This window comes from Rhinolophus sinicus, chromosome 5 (assembly GCF_057876585.1).
Source record: "Rhinolophus sinicus isolate RSI-liver-muscle chromosome 5, RSI-T2T, whole genome shotgun sequence".
In the NCBI taxonomy this organism is placed as follows: domain Eukaryota; kingdom Metazoa; phylum Chordata; class Mammalia; order Chiroptera; family Rhinolophidae; genus Rhinolophus; species Rhinolophus sinicus.
Window position 1 is genome coordinate 52,024,662 of NC_142505.1, and position 26,533 is coordinate 52,051,194.

Genomic DNA, 26,533 nt, shown 5'->3' on the forward strand with positions numbered 1-26,533 from the left:
AATTCAGTAGCCATAGATGGTATTTTCTAGTACTTGTTTGATCTTCTGAATTTTTAAAGCTAGGAATTTATCTTTTGCATCCCTGTTGGTAAAAAAATAAAGTACTTCTTTCTGTGCAAAGTGTGTGGGTGTGTGTGTGTCTCCAAAGAATGTGAAGGAGAGACTCTCTGAGGACTGCTAATCTGAGGATGATGGTTATTTTACATTTGACCAAAATTAAATTTTTAGCATAAATCCTGTAATACTCAACAAAAGAGTTAATTGTTTTAGTATCCATCCTGACAAACACTTAATTATTGAAAATGGTTTTAGGAACTTACAAACCATGGGTTTTTTTAAAAAAGTAAAACACCATCGTAAAATTTGAATATTTTTGCAGTGAGCGATCCAATTTGTGAATTATCAAATTCTGTCACTTAATTCTATGTTACTAAGTGTATTTTCTATTTATATAACTTTATAGTAGTTTCTCAGTTTTGCATTTTTGTAGTAGGTGCTGAATATGTATGTGACTGTTAAAGTGTACTTTCAGCATTAAGTATATATGAGGATATCAAGCAATTTCTAATTAAATATATAAGACTAATAATTCCTCTGAATTTATACTATATAAAATGAGGCCATGTATATGGAACTGTTTTACAAACTAGGTATAAATATAGGAGAAATATTTAAAATTCACTCTAAATTTAATAGAAAAACATAATTAAGTTACTTTGGAGCATAGGGGGCAAATAAAATACTTTTAATTTCAGAGTTATATCCAAGAGTAAAGATAATAAAGATGTAATGAAATATATATTTTAAATGCATTTTATGAATTTTAGGATGGAAAAAGTTATTTTGAACATGGAGGTAGGGGAAGAAGATTTTGGAGTAACTGCTTTTTATGCACTCTGGCCCAGTATAAGTACATATCAGTAGTCTTACTTTGAAAAAATGTACCATTTTATTTAGCATGTGTTGCAGTTCTGAACCTTAGTGTTTTTTCCCTTGCACAATGTTTTCTATTGTAAAGCATGCATGTCAAAACCCAGAATCTGCAATGTCACTTCCTTATTGTAAATTGGGCTCTGCTACTAAGATAACATGCCTGAAACAGTGTAAATTTCTCAGGATCTTGAAAAACAATTTGAGAACGAAAAAAAAGTAAGGTATGATTAAATTTCTAAGGTATAAATGTTTAAAAGTTCATTTCAATATTTTTCTATGTAATTTTCAAAAAATTACCAAATGAACGCTTGCTTGTTTTTGGCATTGCATCTAAAGTCACTCAGATTAAGTACTCAAAAATTATAATTTTAGTGAGTAATAGAGATCTCTCATATTTGAACCAATTTATGTTCTTTACTAAACTTTAGAGGAGGTGAAGCTGATCCATATAAAGACATATTTATTTATTAATAGAAAGCAAAACATTTCATTTCAAATCCTGCTTGATAGTGAAGTCCTTAATAGAGGTAAATCTAAAACAGTTTTCAAATGTGAGAAGTGTAACAGGAAGTTTTAGTGGGCTATCTTTTTAGTGTATTCAAAGGGAATTGTTTGAACTTGAACTACAGCTTTAATTGCATGTCCATTGCCTGCAGGTATCTTGTTTAAAAAGAAAAGTGAGGTAAAATGACCTAACTAGTAACATCTGTCTTTATCCTAACAATAGAGTACTGTGCTTTAAAGAACAAAATTTTGTATTAATTGTGTTGATTAAATATTTAAATGAAACCCTATTACTCGTATTTTTATATAAAATACCTCCTGTTTTGTGCTATTGATTTCACTATTTATCTGACAGGTAGAGAAACTTCTTAGACATGTATTAACGCTTTAAAATAAGATGTGTCTTTTTTTTATTCTCCATGTAACCTTACAAGTAAATTAGCTGAATCAGTCATTGTTAGAAATTGTCCTTATCTTGTCTGATATCCTGAATTGAATTCCTTTAAAGTGGGGGACGTTGTCCTACTTCTGTGTTCATTGTTCTAGGTTTAGTTAATATTGAATAGATTTTAACAGTTAGGTTTTATATTTTCTTAGATCTTTAGATACTGATTTTGTTATGTTTTACTTATGTCATATCTTTAGGGGATTTTATCTCCTATACTTTGTGTTCCTTTAACTTGACCATAATTAATTCTAAGTGTATGTAGTTATTTTTACCATTTAAATAGTTAACCCTTTAGAAGTGTATGGATTCATTTATATATTTTTTTATACTGACAATGTGAAAAAATAAGGGAAATTTATTAATATGTTTAAACATTTAACAACACAAGAAAGTTACGAGGTCTGACAATTAAGTTTGCGAACTTGTTGCAACAATGTTGCTAACCTCTTTTTGATATCAGAGGGATTATTCATTATGAATTTGTACCAACTGGACAAACAGTTAACCAAGTTTACTATTTGGAAGTGCTGAAAAGGCTGTGTGAAAAAGTTGGACGACCTGAACTTTTCACCAACAATTTATGGCTCTTGCATCACAATGCACCAGCTCATGGCACTGTCTGTGAGGGGGATTTTAGCCAGTAAACAAGTAACTGCATTGGAACACGCTCTCTACTCACCTGATCTGGCCTCCAATGACTTCTTCCTTTACCAGAAAATAAAGGAAATATTGAAAGGAAGACATTTTAATGACATTCAGGACATCAAGGGTAATCTGACGACAGCTCTGATGGCCATTCCAGAAAAAGAGTTCCAAAACTGCTTTGAAGGGTGGACTAGGTACTAGCGTCGTTAGTACATAGCTTCCCAAGGGGAGCACTTCGAAGGTGACTGTAGTGATATTCAGCAGTGAGGTGTGTAGTATTTTTTCTAGGACGAGTTTGTGAACTTAATTGTCAGAACTCGTATGTAGGCTTATCTGCCTCTAGCCTGTGTGGTATTTGGAGGGAAATTCTTCTTCCCTTAAACTGTAGTTTTAGATCTCAGATATGTCTGGCTTTTCACCCATTAAAATTTCATTTCTAGATGTGCAGAATTCCCTAATCTGGATGTGAATATCAGCATATGCACAGTAATCTATAGATTTTGAAGTGCTGTCGATTCATTTAGCCATTATTATTGAACATTTCCTATGTGCCAAGCACTGTTCTAGTTAAACAAAACCAAGTCTCTGCCCCCATGGAGCTGACATTCTAGCGTATAGTGTGCCACCTTTCATCACCACTTAGCCTATTTAGGACAAGTGAGAGTGCTTCTGATTTATTGACAGAGAATCCAACATACTTCAGTTTATTAAATTTGCTGTGTAAAAGCAATACCCCAACATATTCTGGTTAAATTTCAGTTTTGCCCTCAATTACTAGTGCTCTGCATTTGGTGAACTCGGACCTTATCTTCTTTAATGTTATAAATTTAGATCATATATGTATCTTCTTGACCTTGTTCTTTACTAACAGATTAACCTTCACTTAAATTATTTTTTAAGTGAACTTCTTAGATAAGTCATTGAGTGATTTTGTTTTGGTGGTTATTCCTTTTGTTCTCTCCCTGCTTGGAAACTCACTTTTCCATCTTCCTCAGTGTGAATTTTAATAGAACTTTTCAAACTTGTTTGCATGACACTGTACTTTCCTAGTTCTTAATTTTTGACAGTTTTGACATCTCCATCTTTGTTTCCATTGTCTATGGTTTCCGTAAAGACTTTTCTAAGCACTTTATTTCAGAATTTATGTCCTTATCATGAATTTCTTAACCGTATTTTTAACTTTTAAAATGTGCACTTCAGTGGTTTTTAATATATTCACAGAATTGTGCAGCTATTACCACTGTTCAATTCCAGAACATTTTGATTACCACACAAACTGTACCCATTAGCAATCATTCCCCATTTCCTCCTCTCCAGGCCCTCACAACCACTAATCTCCTTTTTGTCTCTATAGATTTGTCTATCTGAATATTTCACATAAGTGGAATCATATAACATGTGGCCTTTTTTATCTGGCTTTTTCATCATAGTGTTTCAAGGATTATCCATGTTGTAGCTTGTATCAGTATTTCATACCTTTTATTGCCAAATAATATCCCATTGTGTGGGTATACCATCCTTCATTTATGTATTCATCAGTTGATGGACATTTTGGTTGTTTCTACTTTTTGGCTATTACGAATAATGCCGCTGTGAACATACATATAAAAGTTTTTGTGTGGACATGTTTTTAATTCTCTTGGTAATATACCTAGGAGTAGAATCGCTGGGTTATATCGTAACCTTATTTTTAACATTTGGAGGAACTGCCAAACCATTTTCCAAAGTTGTTGTACTATTATATATTCCTACCAGCAGTGTATAAAGATTCAATTTCTCTGCTTCCTGGTCAACACTTCTTATTGTCTGTCTTTTTTATTGTAGCCATGTAGTGAGTATGAAGTTGTATCTCATTTCATTTTTTATTTGTATTTCCCTAATAACTAATAATATTGAGCATCTTTTCGTGTGCTTATTGGCCATTTATATATATTTTTTGAGAAATGTCTGTTCACATCTTTTCCTCGTTTTAAAAATTAGTTTATCTTTTTTAGCATTGTATGTTTTGGATACAATTCCCTTACCAGATGAATGATTTGCAAATATTTTTTTCTCATTCTATAGATTGTCTTCATGGTGACTTTTTATTATTATTATGGTAAAATACATATAGCATAAAATTTACTATTTTTACCATTTAAGTGTACAGTTCAGTGACATTAATATACTTAAATATGTTCACAATGTGGTGTAACCATCACCTTCATCCATTTCCAGAACTTTTCCATCATTCCAAACAGAAACTCTGTACCCACTAAACAATAACTTACTTTCTTCTCCTTTCCCATCCCCTGATAACCACAATTTCTACTTTTTAGCTCTATAAATTTGCCTATTTTATAGAGCCTCATATAAGTGGAATAAAATAGTATATGTACTGATGGTGTCTTTTATAGCACAAAATTTTAAAATTTTGATGAAGCTCAAGTTATAATTTTAAAAATAATTTTTAATGATCTTAAATTCATATTGTCACTTGTGTTTGTGGTGTCATATCTAAGAAGCCATTGCCTAATACAGGATCATGGAGATTCACTTTAACCATTTTTGAGTAGTCTCCTTACACTTGAGACACCAATGTAACTTATCAGCTCAAAGGTTTTATGGGTAGGGTTTATTAAATGTTCACTTTTTACATTTTCAGATCAGGATAGTGGGTTTCACACTTTAGAATCTCCTGGGATGCTCATTGAAATACAGGTTCCTCAGATGATTTTTATGTATTTGTAGTAAACTTCTAGGAGACTTCATATGGTTGCAAAGTTTAGAAGTAAGGTAGTCCAGCATGGTGATTAAGAGCAGGGCTCCTGGAGCCTGACTGCCTGGTGTGAAACGGCTGTGTCACTTTCTAGTAGTGTGATCTTGGGCAAGTCACTCTTTCTTGCAATGCATATAAAGAAATATTTTAAACCGTTGAGAGTGGTTGTCCTTAGGGCTGGGAGGAGTGATTGTAACTTCTTCTATACTTTATTGTACTCTCTTGATTTCAACAATAAGTATTTTATACTCAGAAAAACAAACTAATTTTGAAAAACACTAAATGGGAGGAGGAAAGCCCTCTGTGAAACAGGAAAGCATAATGTGAATAGGAAACCTGAGTTTTAGTCCTAGTCCTGCTATTAAATAATTTTGAGTCTTGAATGAATTTTATCTCTTCCTCAGGGGACATACTTTCCTCGTCTGCAAAATGAATTGGACTAAAATGTAGAAGGCAGTGTGTAGAGTGGTTAAAAGCTGGGAGGTCAGAATTTGAGAGTTAGGAACTACAGCTGAGGCGATCACTGCGTGGGTTCATATCCTGGCTGCTCTTTGCTTGGTGGCTTCTGGCAAGTAATTTATTCTCTCTGTGCCTCAGTTTTCTTGTTTATAAAGTGGGAATAATATTACCTCACAGAGGGGTTGTGAGAAGTAAATGAGTTAAGATGTGTAAAGGACTTAATAAAAAAGGCACACAGTGAGGACTAAAATCCTTTCTAATACAGTCATTAATTGCCAATAATATTTTTATTTAAGTGAGTGATTCTTAAATGTGTCTGTCATTCGAAACTTTAGCTAATTTTTTATTTGGATATTTTTGAGATTGTGGAGGCTATTAGTAATTTGTGAAATAGAATATTTTGGAGTCCCTCTCCCCCTCCCCCAGCTTTGCTTTTTTTTGTCGTGTTCTTATGCAGGCAGCTTCTTTGGGGCCCTAAGTTATCTCATTGATGAGGGTATTTTGTTAAACCTTTTCATCAGTAAAAATCTCATACTTGATTTTCTAGAGTTTTTCTGAATTTTTGTTCTGAAGCTAATGGGTACAGGTTAATCTGTAATTAAGTTGCCTAGACTGTTAGGTTGTACCTATATTCAACTGATGTTTCAATTTTAAACTTAGGAAATGGCATAAAGCCCAAGGGAATGCTATACCTCAATTAACTGGCCTATTCTAGGAAAAGCTAACATTGTAACAGAAACTCAGCTAGAAGTTGGTAGAGCATGACCAAGTGCTTTAAGAGGTGAATCTGAGTATGTGAAAATCACTTTCAGTCAGCATCCATGTTGAAATTCATTTTGGAATTCCGAGCAAAGAATCTAGAAATAGATGACTTTCATAATACATCATTTTCTCACTGACTGTATGAGATAATGAAGTCTTCAGTGAATAAGTGACTCAGCTATTCCATTGTTTTGGAAATTTTTGCCTATGAGCATGTCACTCTATGATACCTCCATTTATAATCGCATTCATTCTCATTAGGGGCAAGAATGAAAGTTGTATTTATATATATTTATTCTTAGATCTTCAGAAGCTCTCCCCTTTTCTGCATTGTGTAGTTGCAGTAGGCAGCCCACTCAGGGGGACTTTATTTCTGTGTAGAAAATAAATTTAATGGAGTAACATTGCCAGGAAGGAAAAGGTAGGAGTTTGATGGCCACAGTGAGGGCTATAATTTATTACAGTGAGGGATATAACTTATTACTTATATTGAATTGTAGAGGATAGTTTCCTCTAATCATAACAACTTTTGTTTATAAAACATACCTAGCTGATCTTAACAGGAGAGAGAGAGGTGGTGTGTCTTCTGGCTTGATGTGCAAACTCACCCCAAGAAAGCTTTGTGACTCAATGACAGAAGAGGGGAGAGCTCTGCTTACCTTGGGGATTGGATTTTATTTTAGGATGAGTTATTTGTGTAAATATAGATATGAGAGAGTTCCTACCCTACATGTCCTCCTTGTCATATATGTTATTCTATCTTCCCCGAGACGTAATTCAATGCCTCCAAATGCCCCAAGTATATACTTTTTGTATCTTCTACTACTTGGGTCATGTTAATTACATAGTGTTTATATTTCTCCAACTGTGTTTTTCTTTCTGAATGTAAGAATTTATGAGTTTTTCCTTTAAACGTTTTGAGCAGTCTTTTTGTGTTGGTTTGTTTCAGTTTTAAAAAATTCCATATTTTTTTAAAATGTAGAATGGACTGGTAACATGTTTGCTTCTGTGGAAGGAAATTGGGAAACTGTAAGACATAGGAAAGAAGATGTACTTTTCACTGCCCCACTGGACCTTTGGAATCCATTACATTTTTTTTCAACTTTTTAAACTTAATTTTATAGCATAGTTTTATAGCATAGTTTATAGCATAAACACATTCATAATTCTTTTGTGTGTTTTTTTATGGGTTTTATCCCTTTTAAAGTTGAGACCACAGTTTCTTAAAGTTGACTGTGAATGTCCCAGTGAAGGCATAATAATAAATTTACAGTCTTCCTTTAAATGATTTGCTTAAACTTGATTCCCTGATTGGCACCATAAACTTCAAAAGGTGGGTTGCTGCTGTAGATGGAATGGCTTATTTTTTCTAAAGATGGTTTGAAATCAACTGTAGCAAACGAAACCCTATTCTCAATTTCTTTCTGTACTTCAACATCGGTTTCCTTTCATTCTTCAACACTGGCAGTGCTGTGTGCTGTTCTGTTTTAGAGAAGCATAGTAAGTTCACTCTTCCTTGAATTTCTTCTCGTGTGTGGTAACTGACTCTGGGCTCACTCCCACGTGCCCTTGATGATGGTAAGTCTGCAGCTCCATCAGCACACTCTCCTTTACAAATCTGTCATAAGCAGCTGAAATCTTTGTTGCCTCCTGGACACATAGAGCATCCATTCCATCTTCCCTCAGCTCAGGAATAAAATTACCTCTCTTGTCAGCAGATGTTCCCATTGCATTGTGGTTATTCTTGCAAATGAAAATAAACAGTGATTGTAACAAAGCTGCCATATTGTAAGCTTCAAATATAGAGTCAAGCAGACCTGCTCTTTTTCATCATACTTACAGGCCAGACCAGTACCAGCTCCCAGGGGGACCTGAGCTCTGACAGTGCCGCTGTCCCAGTACACGCTTGTGGCGTACATGTGCATCGATCCTACTTTTCCTTCAGGGCAACCTTCTCTTTCTCCTGTAAAATCTGCACATTTCTGACTCAGAAGGTCTATAAGTATTAATATAAAGCTAAAGCCATGAGCCCAATAGGCTGTGATGAGATGATCCATGATATTTATCCTGACCACAAGTCCCCCTGAAGCTTTTTGACATTACACAATGACCGAAACCACGAATAATTTTCTGTTTAACTCCACTGGCGAACAGTCTGTATCAACTTGTATTGAGTCCCTTTTTCTGCTGAGCACTGTTGTGATGGGAAGACCCTCTTCCAACCCATGAAGGTCACATTTCTTCATTTTAAATGTAGTATCGTTTGCAGAGTTACGGGATATAACACCAGCACTCGCTAGCCATGACGTGCAGGAAACGGTATCTTTCTCTTAGAGCATCTTCCTCCTGAGTGCAGGTGCCCTGACCTGGGTGGCGGGCCCACAAACAGTTTTTAAGGCTGTGTAATATTCATTCATGGGTGGGCTGTAATTTCTTTAACCATTCTTCCATTGTTGAATATTTACATAGTTCCCATTTTTAAAAACTATTATAAATTTTGCTTTGCTGAATACCTTTATACCTAGATCTTTATTCATACTTTTTATTACTTAATATGTGTGTATATACTTATATATTCTTTTCCTCTGTTCATTGTCTTTTCAAAAACAGCTTTATTGAGGTATAATTTATGTTGTATAACATTCCCCCATTGTAAATTAAATTGAGTTTAATTAAATTAAATTGAGTAAATTAAATTGAGTTTAATTAAAGTTAATGATTTTTAGTAAATCTGTGGTTTTGTAACCATCACCACAATCCAGCTGTAAAACATTCCCATCACCCCCCAAAATTTCCTTGTGCATCATTTACGTTCAGTCCTTGATCCCACACCTAGCCGTAGGCAACCACCGATGTGCTTTCTGTCACTGTAGGTTTCCGTATTCTAGAAATATCAAGTAAACAAAGTCATACTATATGCAGTCATTTGTGAGTGGCTTTCAATTGGCATTATGTTTTTGAGGTTCATCTATGTTGTAGAATATCAATAATTAATTTACTTTTATTGCTAATATATCTTATTTATTCAGTGATTAATGGACATTTGGATTGCTTCCAACTTTTGGTTATTATGAAAAATGCTGTTAGGAACATTTGTGTACAGTTCTTTGTATCTTTCATTTATCTTGGGTAAATACTTAAGAGTAAAATTGCTTGGAACCCATTAAATTTCCTATCATTACTTAGCCACAAAAAACGTTTCTTTTAAAGAATGGATGATAGCATTATACTTGAGAAAAAACAATTAAATGATATAAAGGAGTTAAAGTGGAATGATTAGACCAGGCAAGTGAAAAGTTCTGAGATATGTACTATAACTGTAGTAATGGAAACCATTTCAGGATTTGTTGGTAGATGAATAACTACTACAGCCTAAAACCAAGTGAAGGCAAATAAAATCAATGAACATCTAAATAAACATTAAAAACTTTTGTTCCAAGAAAAATGAGAAAAATGGAAATGGGGCATCATGTGCATCCATTATGACAAAAATGAATATACACGGTGTGACAATTAAGTTCATGAACTCATCCTAGAAAAGTGCTACATACCTCATTGCTGAATATCACTATGGTCAACTTCAAAGTACCCCCCTTGGGAAGCTATGTACTGATGCCAGTACCTAGTCCACCCTTCAAAGCAATTTTGGAGCTCTTTTCTGGAATGGCCATCAGAGCTGTCATTGTATTACCCTTGATGTCCTGAATGTCATCAAAATGTCTTCCTTTCAATATTTCCTTTATCTTCGTGTAAAGAAAGAAGTCATTGGGGGCTAAGTCAGGTGAGTAGGGAGGGTGTTCCAATACAGTTATTTGTTTACTGGCCAAAAACTCCCTCACAGACAGTGCCCTGTGAGCTGGTGCATTGTTGTGATGCAAGAGCCATGAATTGTTGGCAAAAGTTCGGGTTGTTCAACTTTTTCACGCAGCCTTTTCAGCACTTCCAAATAGTAAACTTGGTTAACTGTTTGTCCATTTGGTACAAATTCATAATGAATAATCCCTCTTGTATCAAACAAAGGTTAGCAACATTGTTGCAACAAGTTCCCAAACCTGTCAGACCTTGTATATAACAAAATGCCCTGTCCAAAATAAAAGAAGGCCATCAAAATTATTGTAGATAAACATATGGCCAAAGAAACAAGCAGTTAGTTTGTTCATGATGAATTTATGTAGTAAATAACCATTCAGCCAACTAGTAACCATAGAAATAAATATTTTACAAATTGGTTGTTATGTTAACAGAATCAAAATAGTGCTAGAAAATAGTGCTAGTGATGATGGCTTTGTGTGGTGGTCTAGTCTGTATGCAGAGCAATGGGGCAGAGCCTGTCCAGATCCTTGGAGAAGTCAGATTCTGAGGTAACTTTCATTTTAGTTTCCTTAGATGTAATTAAACTGTTTTAATAGTAGATTAATAAGGGAGGGAATAAACCAAAAGGTAAGAAGACAACGGCACGTTTTTCCCATGTGCTGAAGTTGAATCTGGTTGCGCTTTCTTCTCCATTCTGTCTCTGACTCACCCAAACTCTAGAGGCACTAACCCAACACGGCTTTTTTTCTTTCTGGCCTAAAAAGCTGCATGTTTGCTCTGCTGAGGTATGAATCCTGCTTTTCCAGCTTTGCCTAAATCCTGAACCCAGTTGTTCTTTAATCCGATGACGCACACCTTGGGAGTTTCCCCCAACCCCACTCCAAGAAAATGCTATTACCTTTCCCATTCGGAGTAAATAATTCTGTTATGTTCTTTCTATGTTTTACTGATTTTTCTTTAGGTGCTCATCTGAAAATATGCTTCCTGTTGATTTTTTAAAAATTTCCTTGTGGAGTTCTTCTGTGTGGGTGGGATCGAACACTTGGGAGTCGCTCCCAGTTAGTACACACAGTACAGTATAGCTGTCCAAGAGGGATTTTTTAGTTTGACAAATGCTCTACGAAAAAGGGATAAAGTAGATAAAGTAGACCTAACGTCAAGAAATGGAATTAACCCGTGCTGTATTTCCCCCTTATATCTATCAAGTTATCGTTTCTCTTTCAACATCAAAAATTCTTTCCATTTCTGATGTTTATTGTACTGGTAATATTTTTCCCTAATTACTAGCATTACATGTTTCTACATCATTCATGCTTAAATACTTTTCCTTGTTATAAAAGGCTATAAGATTTTTATATTGTTATTTGGTTTATGTGAAGTCATAGGTGAGGAAATGTGTAACAAGAAGTACGAAGATAAAAAGTAAACATTTTCCTATTCATTTTATTATGCTTGACAATTTTCGGCTTATTAAGAAATATATTACCGATTTTTTTTGTATAGAGCAACCATACTCTTCTACTAAAACCGTAAATTATCTTCTACTATAGATAGTGTACAATTGTGTTTAATCCCTTTAGTTTTTTCTACTCAGATTGGCTTCACTACTTAAAAGAACCTCAGGAAGAGATAGCCCTGATTGCTGAAAAATTTATACACCAGACTTGGAAAGTCCAGACCGTTGTGTGATTTGACTTTTCTTGATCTCCTCTGATCTCTGCCAGTTTATTTAGGTCACTACAGCATCGTCTTTTTTACACTGACTGGTAGAGGTATTCGCCCTTGGCTGTTTCCCTGGCCTTTTGGATGTTTCTTTTCCTGATTTTTCTTGTACCTTTCTGACTGTTCTATCTGAAATTCCTTCAAGCATTTTCTCTACTAATTTCTCCTTAAATGTTAGTGTTTCTAAAGTTCAGGCATTGTTTCCCTGTACATGTTATTTTTGGATCATCTCATATATTACAATAACTTTAATAACCACCCAAATACTGTTGCCTTTCAGGTGTCTTGAGCCCTAAGGTCTGAGTTTTCTACCCAACTGCCTTCTTACATTTACTCACATGGATGTTCTATAGAGATTCCAAGTGCAATATACTCAAAACTGAACTGAATCATTCACTACCCCCCATTAATGTTTCCAAAAACAGGTAATGGCATTCTCATCCTCCCAGTAGCCCACATTCCAAACTGTTGCCTTCGACACTGAGCACATATGATGTGTCACTAAGCCCCTCTCACTACTTTAACACTGTCCTACTTTAGGACCTTATTTCCCTATTTCACTAGCCTCATAAGTGGTCTCCCTGCCTTGTGATACCCCTCAAGTCGTTCCCTCCCTCCCTCAGTGACATGTCCGTTTGATCTCAGTACTTCCCTGCCTAAAACCCCTAGAGTGGCAAGTCCCCTATCCACCTACGTGATAATAGTCATACTGCTTGGTTCTTCTTAAAAGGCTTGGCGACTGTTTGCCTTACCTTCACCTCCTGTCGTTACTGGTTTTATACTTCACATGTCCCCACCCCCCATTCCCACACACTCTGTTGTTTCTTACCCCGTTTGCTCATGCTGTCTCAGTGTCCTCCCCACTCATCGTGACTAAGTCTCGCACTTCATGACTCAGCATGGGACCGTTGCTTCAGGAAGCCTTTCCTGAGTCTTCAGGGTTGGGCCACGTGCCCCTCCTTTTACTGGATCATTCTTGTTAGTGTATGAAAGAGTGTGATTTTTTTTTCTTTTATTAAAAAACGATGTATATTTTGATCCCTTTCCCTTCTAGCTATTGCTCATTTCTTTCTTTTTGGGGGGGAGATTAAAAATTTTGAGGTATAATTGATATACATTAGTTTCAGGTTTACAATATAATGATTTGATATTTATGTATGTTGTAATATGATCCCCACAATAAGTCTAATTAATATGCATCACCATACATAGTTACAGAACTTTTTTTCTTGTGATGAGAACTTTGAAGATCTATTTTCAGCAACTTTCAGATATGCAGTACAGTATTACTAATTATAGTCACTATGCTGTATGTCACATCCTCATGACTTATTTGTTTTATAATTGGAGCTTGTACCTTTTGACTTCCTTCACCCATTCAGCCCACCCCCAGCCCCTCCTCTAGCAACCACCAGTCTGTTCTCTGTATGGATGGGTTTTTTTGTTTGTTTAAGATTCCACATATAAGTGAGATCATATGGTATTTATCTTTCTCTCACTTATTTCACTTAGCATAATGCCCTCAAGGTCCACCCATGTTGTCGCAAAGAGAAAGATTTCATTCTTTTTAATAGCAAATAACATTCCATTGTATATCTGTCCAGTCGATAGACATTTTCTTTATCCATTTGTCTAGTCAATAGACATTTAGGTTGTGTCTGTACCTTGACTATTGTAAATATGCTGCAATGAACATGGGGATGCATATATCTTTTTGAGTTAGTGTTTTCTTCGATTAAATACTCCAAAGTGGAGTTGGTGGATCATTAGATAGTTCTATCTTTAGTTTTTCCATACTGTTTGCCATAGTGTCTGTATCTATTTACATTCCTGCACAAAAATTGTCTTTTTTCCCCGTCCTAGCCAACAGTTATTTCTTGTCTTTTTGACAGTAGCCATTCTAATAGGTGTCAGGTGATACCTCATTGTGGTTTTGGTTTGTTCTTGTTCCTTACCTTACTTGATCTTTCAGCATCATATGACACAGTTGATCTCTGCTACCTACTTGGAAAACATCACTCACATGCCTTCCCAGGACACAGCACTTTGCCTCGGTTCTCCTCATACTTCACTGACCATCTTTTAAATTTCCTTTGCTTAGTCTTCATCTCCCTGACCTGTAAATTTTAGACTGCTCCAAATCTCTGTCCTTGGTCCTCTTTTCTATCTGTACTTGCTCCCTTGGTCTATAGATTGTACATATATGCTGATGACAACCAAATTTCTATCTCAAGTCCAGACTTCTTTCCTGAACTCTAGGCTCATATCCAATTGCCTTTTTGACATCTCCACCTGATATCTAACGAATGCCTCAAAGTTCCTATGTCCAAAGCTAAATTCCTGGTACCTCCCCGAACCTCAATAAAAAAGCTTCCAACCTTCAGCCCTCCCAGCTCACATAGAGGCAGCTACATCCTTCGAAGTTACTTGGGTCAAAAACTTTTGTATCTTTCTTGACTCCTTTCTTTTATTTTTGTACATTCAATCTGTCAGGAAATCTTGTGCTGAGCAAATATTATCATTTTCTCTGTGTGCTATGTTGTGCATACAGTTAATACTATGCTTTTTCAGTCTTACAACGTTGTTTTATTTTAAGGGCAGAGATCCTAAAGACCGTAGTTAAACCAAGTCCTTAGGTTTGAATTACCAGCCCCCCTCCCTCCAGGTAAAGAACTCTGGTGGGTTGCTGAAGCTATTCCATTCAGAATGAAGTCCTGTCATCTGAAAGAACCAAGAGGAAGGGAGCTGTGAAAACTCTTTTAAGTACATTTCAAAAGTCAGTGATTTTGCTTCTGAAGTCTGTTCACATGTGCAAGGTGATGACTATTTTATTAAGCCTTTTGAATTTATTGGACTTCTTTCCTCTTTGCTCCCTTGATGTTTACCTCTTTTCTTTCTGGAAAATTCTGTTTTTAATATTTTTCTCTCGTGTAGTCTGCCTGTAGTCTTGTGTAGTCTCTCATGTAGACATTTGTCTCCCTGTTTTTGTTGTTCTTGTTATTTTCCTTCCTTTCATGTTCCTTCTACTCAATTCCGTTTAATGACCATAATATAGAATTGAAGATTTGTTAGGCTTATTGAATAAAGTTTATAGTTTTCTTAATTTTAAAGTTTAACTCTTGCATATTCTTTTTGTGTGAATATAAGCACTGTGAACAGTTTGTATACATTCAGATTTTTGTTTTCTAATGGTGTATTAGAATGTATCATTCTTTTTTTTTTTTTTAAGGGATCACTGTATATTTAATTTCAGGGACGGTAACTCTGCCTCATTATTTTTGATGATTGTGGTATTGTGATTGTGATGTCTGATATTTCATCAGGTGAGCATAGTACAGTTTGGGTGGGCAGTAATTGTTACCAGTTTTTAACTTCTATTAACCTTGCTTCGGTCAACATGCTTATGCGTTTGCCATTGTACATGTGTCTGAGTATTTCAGTGTTTCTATAGATTAGATTCCTGGGTGTGGAATTACTCAGTCAAGAGTATAAGCATTTAAAATTTTAATAGATATTGCTGAATCATTTTCCAAAAAGATTTTAGCAGTTCACACTCTCATGCCTAGAGTATGGGAGTGCTGTTTCTCCAATTCTTGCCAGAGCCAAATATCACTAGTCTTCATCTTTGCCAAACTGATATTGACCACTTTATTAATTGCTCATCTTCCTGAGCCTTTAGGTCTCTTGAGAGTATTAGAGTTAGGTGCTTATTTGCTCCTTCCCATATAGATCTCTGTCTCTCTTAAACCTAAAATTCAAATAGGACAGGAAGGTATAATTGGAAAACTTGATTTAACTTTGATAGGGTATCCCAAGTAAGCATTATGAGTGTTGAACTGAGTGAGTTAGGGCCTTCAGTTTGCATTATTCCATGAATTGACTGGGTTTCCAGCCCTGTCACGCAGGCCCAGGAGTACATTAGGGTTTCGGTTTAGAAATGGAATTATGAGATCTGCTAAGTATCAATTGGCTTAATTTATTCATAAGCTGCTTCACACTATAATTGAGCTGTAGGTTGCTAATCTGTGTAATACATACTAACTATTTACATGTACCTAAGAGTAGTAATTTTCTTTTGATTTACCTTTGATTAGGGAATTCCCTGATCCATATTGTGATATGTGTTTCACGTTTTTCATAAAAGGTTTTCGGTCTATGCTATGAGACAAAAGCTTAGCTGCTTTCCTGCTGTGCGCAGGTTGTGGTTACTTGTGGTGATATTCACGTGTTATGGGGACAATGGCATACTACTGTGAGTATTTTTAATACCTGTAAATGTTAGAGCTCAGCTGTTACTGATATATTTATATCTGCATCAACTGCTTACTGTTTAAGTAAATAATTGGCAAAGAACTTTATTTTTAAGAACCTTAACCAATAAAGGAAAGTCTTACATTAGTTCCCTGACTGAAGAAAGTCAAAGTGATTACATTTTTATGCATATTCTATGAATTTAATAATAGCTGCTATTTGTTTAATAGTTACTATGTACATATACTATGCTGAACGCTTAACATATTTTAACCTTTATCACAAACACTCTGAGGTAGGTACTGATATTATCCTCAATTTATACGTAGGGGTTTATAAATATCTCTTTATAACTAGGGGAATGCTCAGAGAAGTTAAGAAATATGCTCAAGGTCACACGGTAAATTAGAAGGTGATAGGGCTGGAATTCAAACCTTCGTATGCGCTCTGTTACCTACAGCGTATTATTTAGATGTAATACAGTTTGGCCTATCCTGTGGTAAATCAAAACTCGATAGCTTCCATTCTAGAGTATGAATTCTTTCATTTATTCATTCTACATTAAAAAAAATCATTTGCGACTTGTGCCTATCAGAACTTTCTGACAGGGAATGAATGTTATAGATGAGAAAAGATGGGATTGTAAGTGCTGCTCAAAGTGTGATTTGGATGTAGAGGTTTGAGAGTTAGCTGCTTAACTTGGAATAAAGCCTTGAGTCTCTGTTTTAGGTGTTTGTTTAGTGAGAAATGTTATCTGAGAGAGAAATCTTACTAAGATGTTTAAACTGGGCTTCAGAAAGAAAAGAAGGCTTTTAACAAGTAAAGAGTGTGCGTGGATGGAAGCAAGGGCTTTTCAGGTCCCAGAACAGCATAAGCAAACAGAGGCCTGGGGCTTGTGCACAGAATTGCTAGTAGTTAAGCAGGGAAGGAATGGCTGGTCCGTGCTTTCAGGAAGAGTGGACGATCAGGTTAGGTAGGGTGACGGTGTCATTTTGAAAGATTTTAAAAGTTACCACAGCTCTCAGATCTGATTTTGAAGGCAGCAGAGGGTCGATAGCCCTTTTATAAAGAGAAACAAAGGGATCAGGGAATCAGTATTTCAGGGAGTAACTAGCATCAGTGTGGAGGGTGCAGAGTGTGGAATGATAGTCATCGTCTTGGCAACGGTTATGGGCCTGGCTTAGAGGAACAGTAAGGGGAAGGGAAAAGCAGTGTGCATGGAGAGACTGTTCTGAATCAGAATTTGTAGGAATTGGTGGCATATATTAGATACCTAGGGGGGGTTCTATAATATTACTATTACTGCTACGATTTGTTATTACTACTGTTTTGCATTTGTTCTAAGTGGCTTCTGGTACTCACCTATTCATTCTATTAGTAGAATGTGGCTGATGGCTGAATTCCTGTCCAGGGGTGCTCAGGAAATGGTGGGTAAATGATGGAATGAGTCAGGGCTGTAAATATTATATTCATGAAATATTTATTTCAAATACTTATTTGGTACCTATTCATAGTAGGCATTTTCTTAAGGTCTAGGGACATCACTCATCCTGATCTTCACGAACTTGCCATAGTCACGAGGAGTCCGACAGGCCTTCTTTGCTGTTCTTGCTTGCTGTGTGATCTTTGGGTATGTGCTTTAACTCCCGGCCCTGTCTGTTCGTGTGGGATACTGCTTATTTCATAGCGTTCCGAAGCTTAGATGAAGTAAGGTATGTAATGTGCCTCGCGTAGTTCCTGGCATAAGCAAAGGCATGTTCCCTTTAAACCTGCCATGGACACAGAAACTGGGAAACCCAAATTTATTAGGATTGTGTGTCAAGTAGGTGGCAGCAGGTAATGAAGGCATTTTTGAATGAAATTTAAAAAGTTTACCTTTCCTGATGCTTTGGCATCATAAAGCATGATTGTTGTTCCATTTTCTCCATTGTGACTCTAGGTAGGCCACTTGGCGTGGTCAGCCTCAATTTTCTGATCCTCAAAATCATTCCTATCTCACAGGGTAGTTGGGAGAAACATTAGAGATAGTGGATATGAAATTGCCAGATAAACGTAAGGAGCACAGCAGAATGGTTGAGATCAGAAAGATTAAAATGTATATCTATCTCCATTACTAGCTTGGGAGGCCCTTTGGCAAGTTATTTAACCTCTTTTAGTCCTAATTTCTTTATCTGTGGTACAGGGATAGTGAAACATCTTCTCTCATAGGATAGTTGTAAAGATTAAGTGAAAGAGTGAATGGAAAGTTGTTTATCCAAGCACATAGTAAGCACTCAAAAACTTGTGATTATTGTGAATTATGTGGTATCCTTTTGACACTATTGAACAATGAATGAACTCTTCTTTATTTGGCCTTGCTCTGTTGTTAAAATTTCTGTATAGCTGAATTCTGGAAATAAGTGATGTTACCTTTCATGGTAGAGAAAGAAATCAGTGATCCTTTTAAAAGAAAACTTCACTTTGGCCCTAAAAGTTTTCTAGGGAAAAATGTTCAAGTCCTTGTGTTTAAGCCATAAATGGAGGTGGAATTTGAAATGTGATACATTTTTTCCTAGCTTATCTAAGCCAGTTTCCATGCCTATAAATAAGGATTGAAATACTCTATTTAGTCAACCATATAGGATCTTTGTAATAATTAAATGAGAGTAAAGTATATTAAAATGGCTTTGTAATTGCAAATCACTCTATAACTCTATAGGATGATTTATACAGCATTATATAAGTAGGAAACTAGCCAATTTATTGTTTTTCACCCCATCCCCCCACCTCCACGAATGTGATACTTCCTATTATTAAATTTCAGTTCAAAATGAGAAAAAAGAATTGGTGACTCTTAACTCTTACCCACCCATCCTGAGAAGCAGTGGATGTCATGGGGATATTGGAAGTAGACTGTGTTTAACATTCTAAATCATGTGGCAGCCGAAAAATGAGGGCTTCTGCACTATACTCAACCCTGTAAGGGCTTTATTTTCTTTGGTCCCAATAGTCATTTCCCATCTCAGTCGAAATTATTGTTTCGTAAGTTACATTGTTATTATTTCTATTCACGTATAGTCCCGAGTTAGTGACTTTGTTTCCTTTTCTCATTCAAAGTAGAATTATAATTTTTAAAGAACTCAACTAAAACTATGGATGTGTGAATTGTCAAAGTCTTGAGGAGATAAATCTCTTGAAGAATTAATTATCACTAAAAGAAGAGACATGAGTAAAGACCAAGTTGTTTTAAACATTAAAATTATATGCTAACCTGAGTGGTTGTGCCTGAAGAACGGGAAAAGCCATCATGATTATTTTCATGATCTTATTAAGCAAGCATCTTACAAATCTATCCAATGTTCCTTTTTGGGGCAGATGTATATTTGCATCTTTTAACATTTACATTGAATTTGTTTGTCAAATGAATTGTTTTCTGTATGGGCAGTCTTTTCCCCCCTAAATAAGATCTAGATTCCTATGTTTTGCCAATTTTGCCTATGTTTAATGGAAAATGTTTTTAAAAGTTTCTCCCTCTTCCCTGCCTCTTAATGGCTATATAATCACTATCAACTGCCCTTAGATCAAGCCCATTGTGTGCGTTATTAAACAATATGTAAGGCTACATCTTTTTTTTTTTTTAAAGATTTTATTGGGGAAGGGGAACAGGACTTTATTGGGGAACAGTGTGTACTTCCAGGACTTTTTTTCCAAGTCAAGTTGTTGTCCTTTCAATCTTAGTTGTGGAGGGCGCAGCTCAGTTCCAGGTCCAGTTGCCGTTGCTAGTTGCAGGGGGCGCTGCCCACCATCCCTTGCGGGAGTCGAGGAATTGAACTGGCAACCTTGTGGCTGAGAGCCCACTGGCCCATGTGGGAATCGAACTGGCAGCCCTCGGAGCTAGGAGCACAGAGCTCCAAACACCTGAGCCACCGGGCCGGCCCCATGGCTACATCTTTTAAACATAGTGACCTTGTTCTATATTTCCCACAAATGTGATCACAATGATTTCCTTTTGTGGCAAATAAGGCTATTATTCTATGGGTGAGGTTTTTTTGTGTGTGTGTTTTTTTTAACTATCAGAGATAGAGTGGTGGTGCAATTAGTTTGTTGTTTCAGCTGATCTCAGGATGGTTTAAGCTAACATTTGGTGAGGAAAATAATGACCTATAAAATATAGTCAGAGTATTGTGTATTTAAAATATCATAGTACCCCTTTTTCTATCCTTAATATGCTAAAATACATGACATTTTAATAAGTACATATGTATTTTAAATATTGGAATTACGTTTTTGACATTCTTTGAAGTAATTAGAGACTTCTTGGGCTCTAAAAGATTGAGTTTGGAATCGATACCTGTTCTTTAATTCTAGTTAACTACCAAAGTAGGAGGCTCAGAGACAAAGGTGAATGCATCGTGCTGTGAGGAGCACATCATTAGAGGAGAAAATGATCAGGATCTGCGTGTCAGGATCCGCTTTGGGACGTGGGAATTTAGGTTAATCTCCTCCAAATTAGAGGTTGGTGTCGGCTTTCAATAGTCTCACCTCTCAGAACTGTAATGTTCTGATGCCATTTACTTTGTATCTTGCTGAGCTTCAGAAATCTAATTTGTCCTAAATTTCCGTGAAGGATTGTCACAATTTGATTACACATTTTTAAAAGACGTAATCATTCTAGCTGTGGTTTGTATATTTTGTAATGTTCTCGTTAATTTTAAAAAATTTTTCCTTTCTACCTTCTCTTTTCCTGTCCTTCATAATCTTATCTCTGTTCCTATGTAGAGAGTTAGAAATACTTTTTCTCTTGTGAGCTAACTCCACACACACACAAATCACTGCACATTGAATGTGTCTGGAATGTCACTTGGAGATGGAAAATATCTTGGCAAATTCATAACATTTGCAAGCCCTTTGGGTATATGTTGGTAGGTACCGTCTAGTTTACATGTGACATTTCATTTTGGCAAGAACATTTTACCACTTTTCTATGTGTTTTCCTATAGCATATGAATAAAACTTGGTATTTCCCTCGTCAGTGGCACAACTTAAAAAGTCCAGCCCCTGAAACATGTGGTGCTTTGCTAGTCAGGAATCTTGGAAGGTTATATAAACAATTAATTTGCATATAACATGCATATATGGACTTTTGTGTCCTGTAAGAAATAACTCTATTGGTGGCAAAAATGTACAAATCATGGATTTCCCTATTTCTGGTGACTCACTGCAGTTCATCCTACACACAGCTGCTCACTTATCAGAGCTGTTAGAATAATCCCCCTAAAACAATCTTTTCTTTAAATCCTTTGGTAGTAGCTTCTCTCTTAAGAAATCTCAAGTTCAAAGCCCTCTCTTACAGCTTCAGTCTATCACTTCTTCCGTTGTTTTTGTTACCCTCTGGCCGGGCTTTAACTGTATATATAAATGTTCCGCAGTAACCTGTCCCTCTCCCCCTCCTCCTCCTCACCTTTCGTTCAAATCACCGCCCTCACTCCTGAGTGCATCCTTAGCAACTGGCTGTGTAACTGTATTTCTCACCAGCCTCTCAAGATTTGGGTGTTTAGTTCAGACTCTCTTAATTTATTGTCAGTGTAGAGTTACTCTGTATTTGATTTTACAGACATGCGATTTCTCTGAGACAGGCACTAAGTGATGTTAGACCACGGAATGATTTGCCTAAAGGTGAATGGAGTCAGAGTGGAAATTGGCTCTTCCTATTCAAATTGCTTTAGGAAAACTTCATAACAGGTGGGATTTTGTAAGTTTGGACTCAAAGAGCGGAGAGTGTTTAGTTGAAGTTGGATAGGAGGAAAGCAATGTGGAGTTTTTGAAGGAATAACCAGTGTCAAATCTGCAGTAGCTGTGAGACAAAGGCAATCTACTTAATATACCTGAGCCTCAGTTTCTTAACCTATAAAATGGGGATGGTAATAGCTACTTGGTAGGATTGTTTTGAGGATCAGAAGTGCCTGCACATAGCAGGCAGTCAATAAATGGTAGCTATTATTATAGATTAGGTACCAGTTTGGCCCAAGAAAAGATTTGTAGGTTGGAATATGGCTCATGGGAGTGATGTTATGGAAAATGGCAGAGAGGGGAGCTTCAAAAATTGGTTCCTTCACCAAGACTGCTAAGCTAGTATGAACTGTCTGAAGCAATTAATTTGGAAATCTGGAGTCTTGCGGTATACAGCGAGTGCTTAAAGAGGAAAAGCTGGTAAATTTCCAAGAATTTAGGTGTTTTGCATAGTGGCCACCATCTTCCATCCTCCATCCCTGCGGTAGGCAGCTGTGAGTCTGGTGGCCTATGGTGCCTGGTGTGACCTTGCTTGTCCTTCATAAATCGGTGTTGTATGTTTTGATTGGTGCTTCTTATGGCTGAGGAGCTAGCACAGAGGTTGGCCATTGTTTTAAACCCCTAGACCTAGTGGCTTCTCTGGCATCTGCCAAGGGGTTTTAAAAAGACAACCCCTTTGCCCCCTTTTTTTCCTCATTGGATCCTGGCATTTAAGGAAATCTCTGTTGGGTCACTGGCTGACCATGGAGATAACAGAACAGAGACTTCAGTGACAACACACAACAAGGAATATAGTTTTTGTGTGTGTGTGGGGGGAAGTTTGGAAAAACCACTAAAGAGACAACTGCAGCCTTCATCAAGAAACAAAAGCAAATCCCTGGAGAATGGAGAGAGCCTAATTTCTAGAGTTATCATAGAACAATATTCAAAATGTCCAATTCTCAACAAAAAATTACAAAACATTCAAAGAATTAGCGAATTATGGCCCATTCACAGGAAAAAAAGAAATTGGTAGAAATCATTCCCAAGGAAGCACAGACATTGGATTTATTAGACAAAGACTTTATGCTCAGAATGCTGAAGGCAACCCTGGAAAAAGAACTAAACGTGGGGAATTTCACTAGAGAGAGAAATTGTAAAAAGTACAATAGCTGAAATAAAAATTCAGTGGAAGTTACAGTAGCAGATTTGAGCAGGCAGGAGTCAAAAAACCCTATCAGGACGAGAAAGAGAAAAGATGAAGAAAAATGAAGTACCTAAGGGATCTATGGGACAACGTCAAATGTCCCAATATATACATTATGGAAATCCCAGAAGAGTGAGAGAAAGAAGCAGGAAAAAATATTTGAAGAAATAACAACTGAAAAGAATTGTGTATTTTTAGATCTTATATTTAGGTCTTAGATCCATCTTAGGTATTTGGAGTGAGGTTAAGGTTCCAGTTTCATTATTTTTTTATTTTTTATTTTTAAAAAAGATTTGATTGGGGAAGGGGAACAGGACTCTATTGGGGAACAGTGTGTACTTCCAGGACTTTTTCCTAGTCAAGTTGTTGTCTTTCAATCTTAGTTGTGGAGGGCACCATTCAGCTTCAGGTCCAGTGTCCAGTTGCCGTTGTTAGTTGCAGGGGGCGCAGCCCACCATCCCTTGCGGGAGTTGAACCCACAGCCTTGTGGTTGAGAGGACACACTCCAACCAACTGAGCCATCTGGGAGGTCAGCAGCAGCTCAGCTCAAGGTGCCGTGTTCAATCTTAGTTGGAGGGGGCAGAGCCCACCATCCCTTGTGGGAGTCGAGGAATCGAACCCGGCAACCTTGTGGTTGAGAGTCCACTGGCCCATGTGGGAATCGAACCGGCAGCCTTCGGAGTTAGGAGCACGGAGCTCCAACCACCTGAGCCACCAGGCTAGCCCCAGTTTCATTCTTTTGCATGTGTTTATCCAGTTGTCCAGCACCATTTGTTGGAGAAACTATTCTTATCTCATTGGATGGATTTGGCACATTTGTTGAAGTTCAGTTGGCTGTAGATGCCCAGGTTTATTTCTGGACTCTTATTCTATCCCTTACACCAATACCACACTGTTTTGATTACTGTAGTTTTGTAGTAAGTTTTTAGTTCAGGAAGTATGCATCCTCCAATTTTGTTCTTTTTCAAGATTGTTTTGCCTATTCACAGTTCCTTGCAATTCCCTGTGAATTTGAGGATCAACTTTTCCATTTCTGCAAAAAAAAAGGTTGTTCGAATTTGGTAAGGGTTGTGTTGAATCTATAGATCACTTTGGTTACTGTTGACACCTTAACATTATTAAGCCTTCCAATCCATGTACATGAGATGCTTTTCTATATAAATCTTGTTTAGTTTCTTTCAGCAGTATTTTGTAGTTTTCAGTGTACAAGTCTTCTACCTCTTTGGTTAAATTTTTCCTAGATATTTTAGTTAGATGCTATTGTAAATGCTATTGCTTCCTTAATTTCCTTTTTGGATTGTTTGTTGCTGATGTATAAAAACACAACTGATTTTTGTGTTTATCTTGTATGCTGCAATGTTGCTAAATTTGTATATTAGCTCTAATCACTTTCTTATGGGTTCTATGGGATTTCCATGTACAGAATCATGTCATCTGTGAATACATATAATTGACTTGTTCCTTTCCAGTTTGTTTTTTTTCCTTTTCAACTTTTATTTCTAGCAGTTCCTTACACAGTCGTTAAAAATTTTTTTTAGTTTTCAATTACAGTTGACATTCAATATTATATTAATTTCAGGTGTACAGCATAGTGGTTAGACATTTATGTAACTTATGAAGTGATCCCCCTGGTAAATCTAGTACCCACCTGGCACCGTACATAGTTATTACAATATTATTGACTATATTCTCTATGCTGTACTTTACATCCCCGTGACTGTTTTGTAACTACCAATTTTACTTCTTAATCCCTTCACCTTTTTTCATTCAGCCCCAACCCCCTCCCAAACCATCAGTTTGTTCTCTGTATCTGTGAGTTTGTTTCTCTTTTATTTGTTCATTTTGTTTTTTAAATTCCACATATAAATGAAATCATATGGTATTTGTCTCTCTCAGTCTGACTTATTTCACTTAGCATAATACTCTTTAGGTCCATCCATGTTGTCACAAATAGTAAGATTTCATTCTTTTTTATGGCTGAGTAATATTCCTGTGTATATATGTGTCCCATCTTCTTTATCTAATAGTCCACTGACGGACACTTAGGGTGCTTCCATATCTTGGCTATTGTAAATAATACTGCAGTAATCATAGGGCTGCATATATCTTTTTGAATTAGTGTTTTGGATTTCTTCTGTTTTTTTCCAATTTGGATGCCTTTTCTTTCTTTTTCTTTTGCCTGGCTAGAACTTCCAGTACAGTATTACGCATCCGTTGTGAAGCAGGTTTCCTTGTTGTGTTCCTGATCTTAGGAAGAAAACTTTCAGTCTTTCACCTTTGAGTGTTATGTTACCTGTGGACTTTTCATAAATGTTCTTTATCACATTAAGGAAGTTTCCTTCTAATCCTAGCTTTCTGATTTTTTTTTTTTTTATCATGAAAGGGTGTTGGATTTTGTCACATGCCTTTTCTGCATCAACTGAGATACTCGTGTGGGTTTTCATTCTCTTTTTTCTATTAATGTACAATGATCGACTTTTTTATGTTGAACAAGTTGGGATAAATCCCACTTTTTTATTTAGCCAGTTGCTTTTTTTTTTTTTTTTTTTTTTTTTTTTTAGCTTGAGTGAGTTCGAAGGTAGGCTAAACAGAGATAAGAGCCTTGCATCAGTCCGTTGGGTAGCCCCCAAACAGGTTAGAACAGATAGTCATGATCATTTGAAATTTAGGCCTGCTCTACTTGCTGTGGGACCAGGTACCAGGATCCCATGCTGGGAATGCAGGCTCACTCCGTTGTACTGGAGAAGGGGGTGGGACGTGGGTAAGTAATGCTGCAGAGGTTTCCTACCATTTTTAAGTGTCCTTTTTCTTGATTCAGAGTTCACTTGGCTGCTATAAAAGTTTTCCAGAGTTCTAACAAAGTTGGTTCTCAGGGTTTCTGCTTGTTTTTCAATGTTTCTGAAGGGGGCTGGGAACTTAGAGTTGCTTACTCCACCATTTTGCTGATGTCACTTTCTTAATTTCTTTTTGATTTTTAAAAGTTTCCTCCTTTTTGTCTTTTATTTCTCGTAATGCATTATTATATTTACCCACTCGTGTCCTTCTAATTTTGTGTTCGTTTCTGAAATGTTTTCCTTTTATTTCTATTCCTTTTTTAGTTCTTTCACCTTTTCTAGAATTTTGTAATTGTGAGTTATATTTGTCTTGAATTAGTTTCTCAATGCCTTTTAGCTTGTTTTGAAATAGTATAATTTTGATCTGTGCCCAAGATCTGTCTTTCATTATCTGTAGAGCTGTTATTCTACTCTTAAGTCTCTTTTTTCTTAAAATAACTGTATGGGAT

At 36.4% G+C, this 26,533-nt stretch overlaps 1 protein-coding gene and 1 pseudogene across 36 annotated transcripts in view; one reads left to right on the forward strand and one right to left on the reverse strand.

The window, feature by feature from the left end:
- The window catches only part of SLMAP (sarcolemma associated protein), a 120,202-nt gene that overhangs the window by 16,877 nt on the left and 76,792 nt on the right, over nt 1–26,533 (forward strand). For 2 of the 36 annotated variants that reach the window (XM_074313173.2, XM_074313172.2), the window contains exon 1: nt 25,886–26,011. The exons of 33 other annotated variants lie outside the window; for them this stretch is intronic. The gene's annotated coding sequence lies outside the window, so the exon portion shown is untranslated. Of the gene's footprint in view, nt 1–25,885; nt 26,012–26,533 lie in introns of those variants that run through there. One more of the 36 variants, XM_074313174.2, reaches the window with a different exon arrangement.
- On the reverse strand, nt 7,790–8,566 carry LOC109443569 (pyruvate dehydrogenase E1 component subunit alpha, somatic form, mitochondrial pseudogene; annotated as a pseudogene).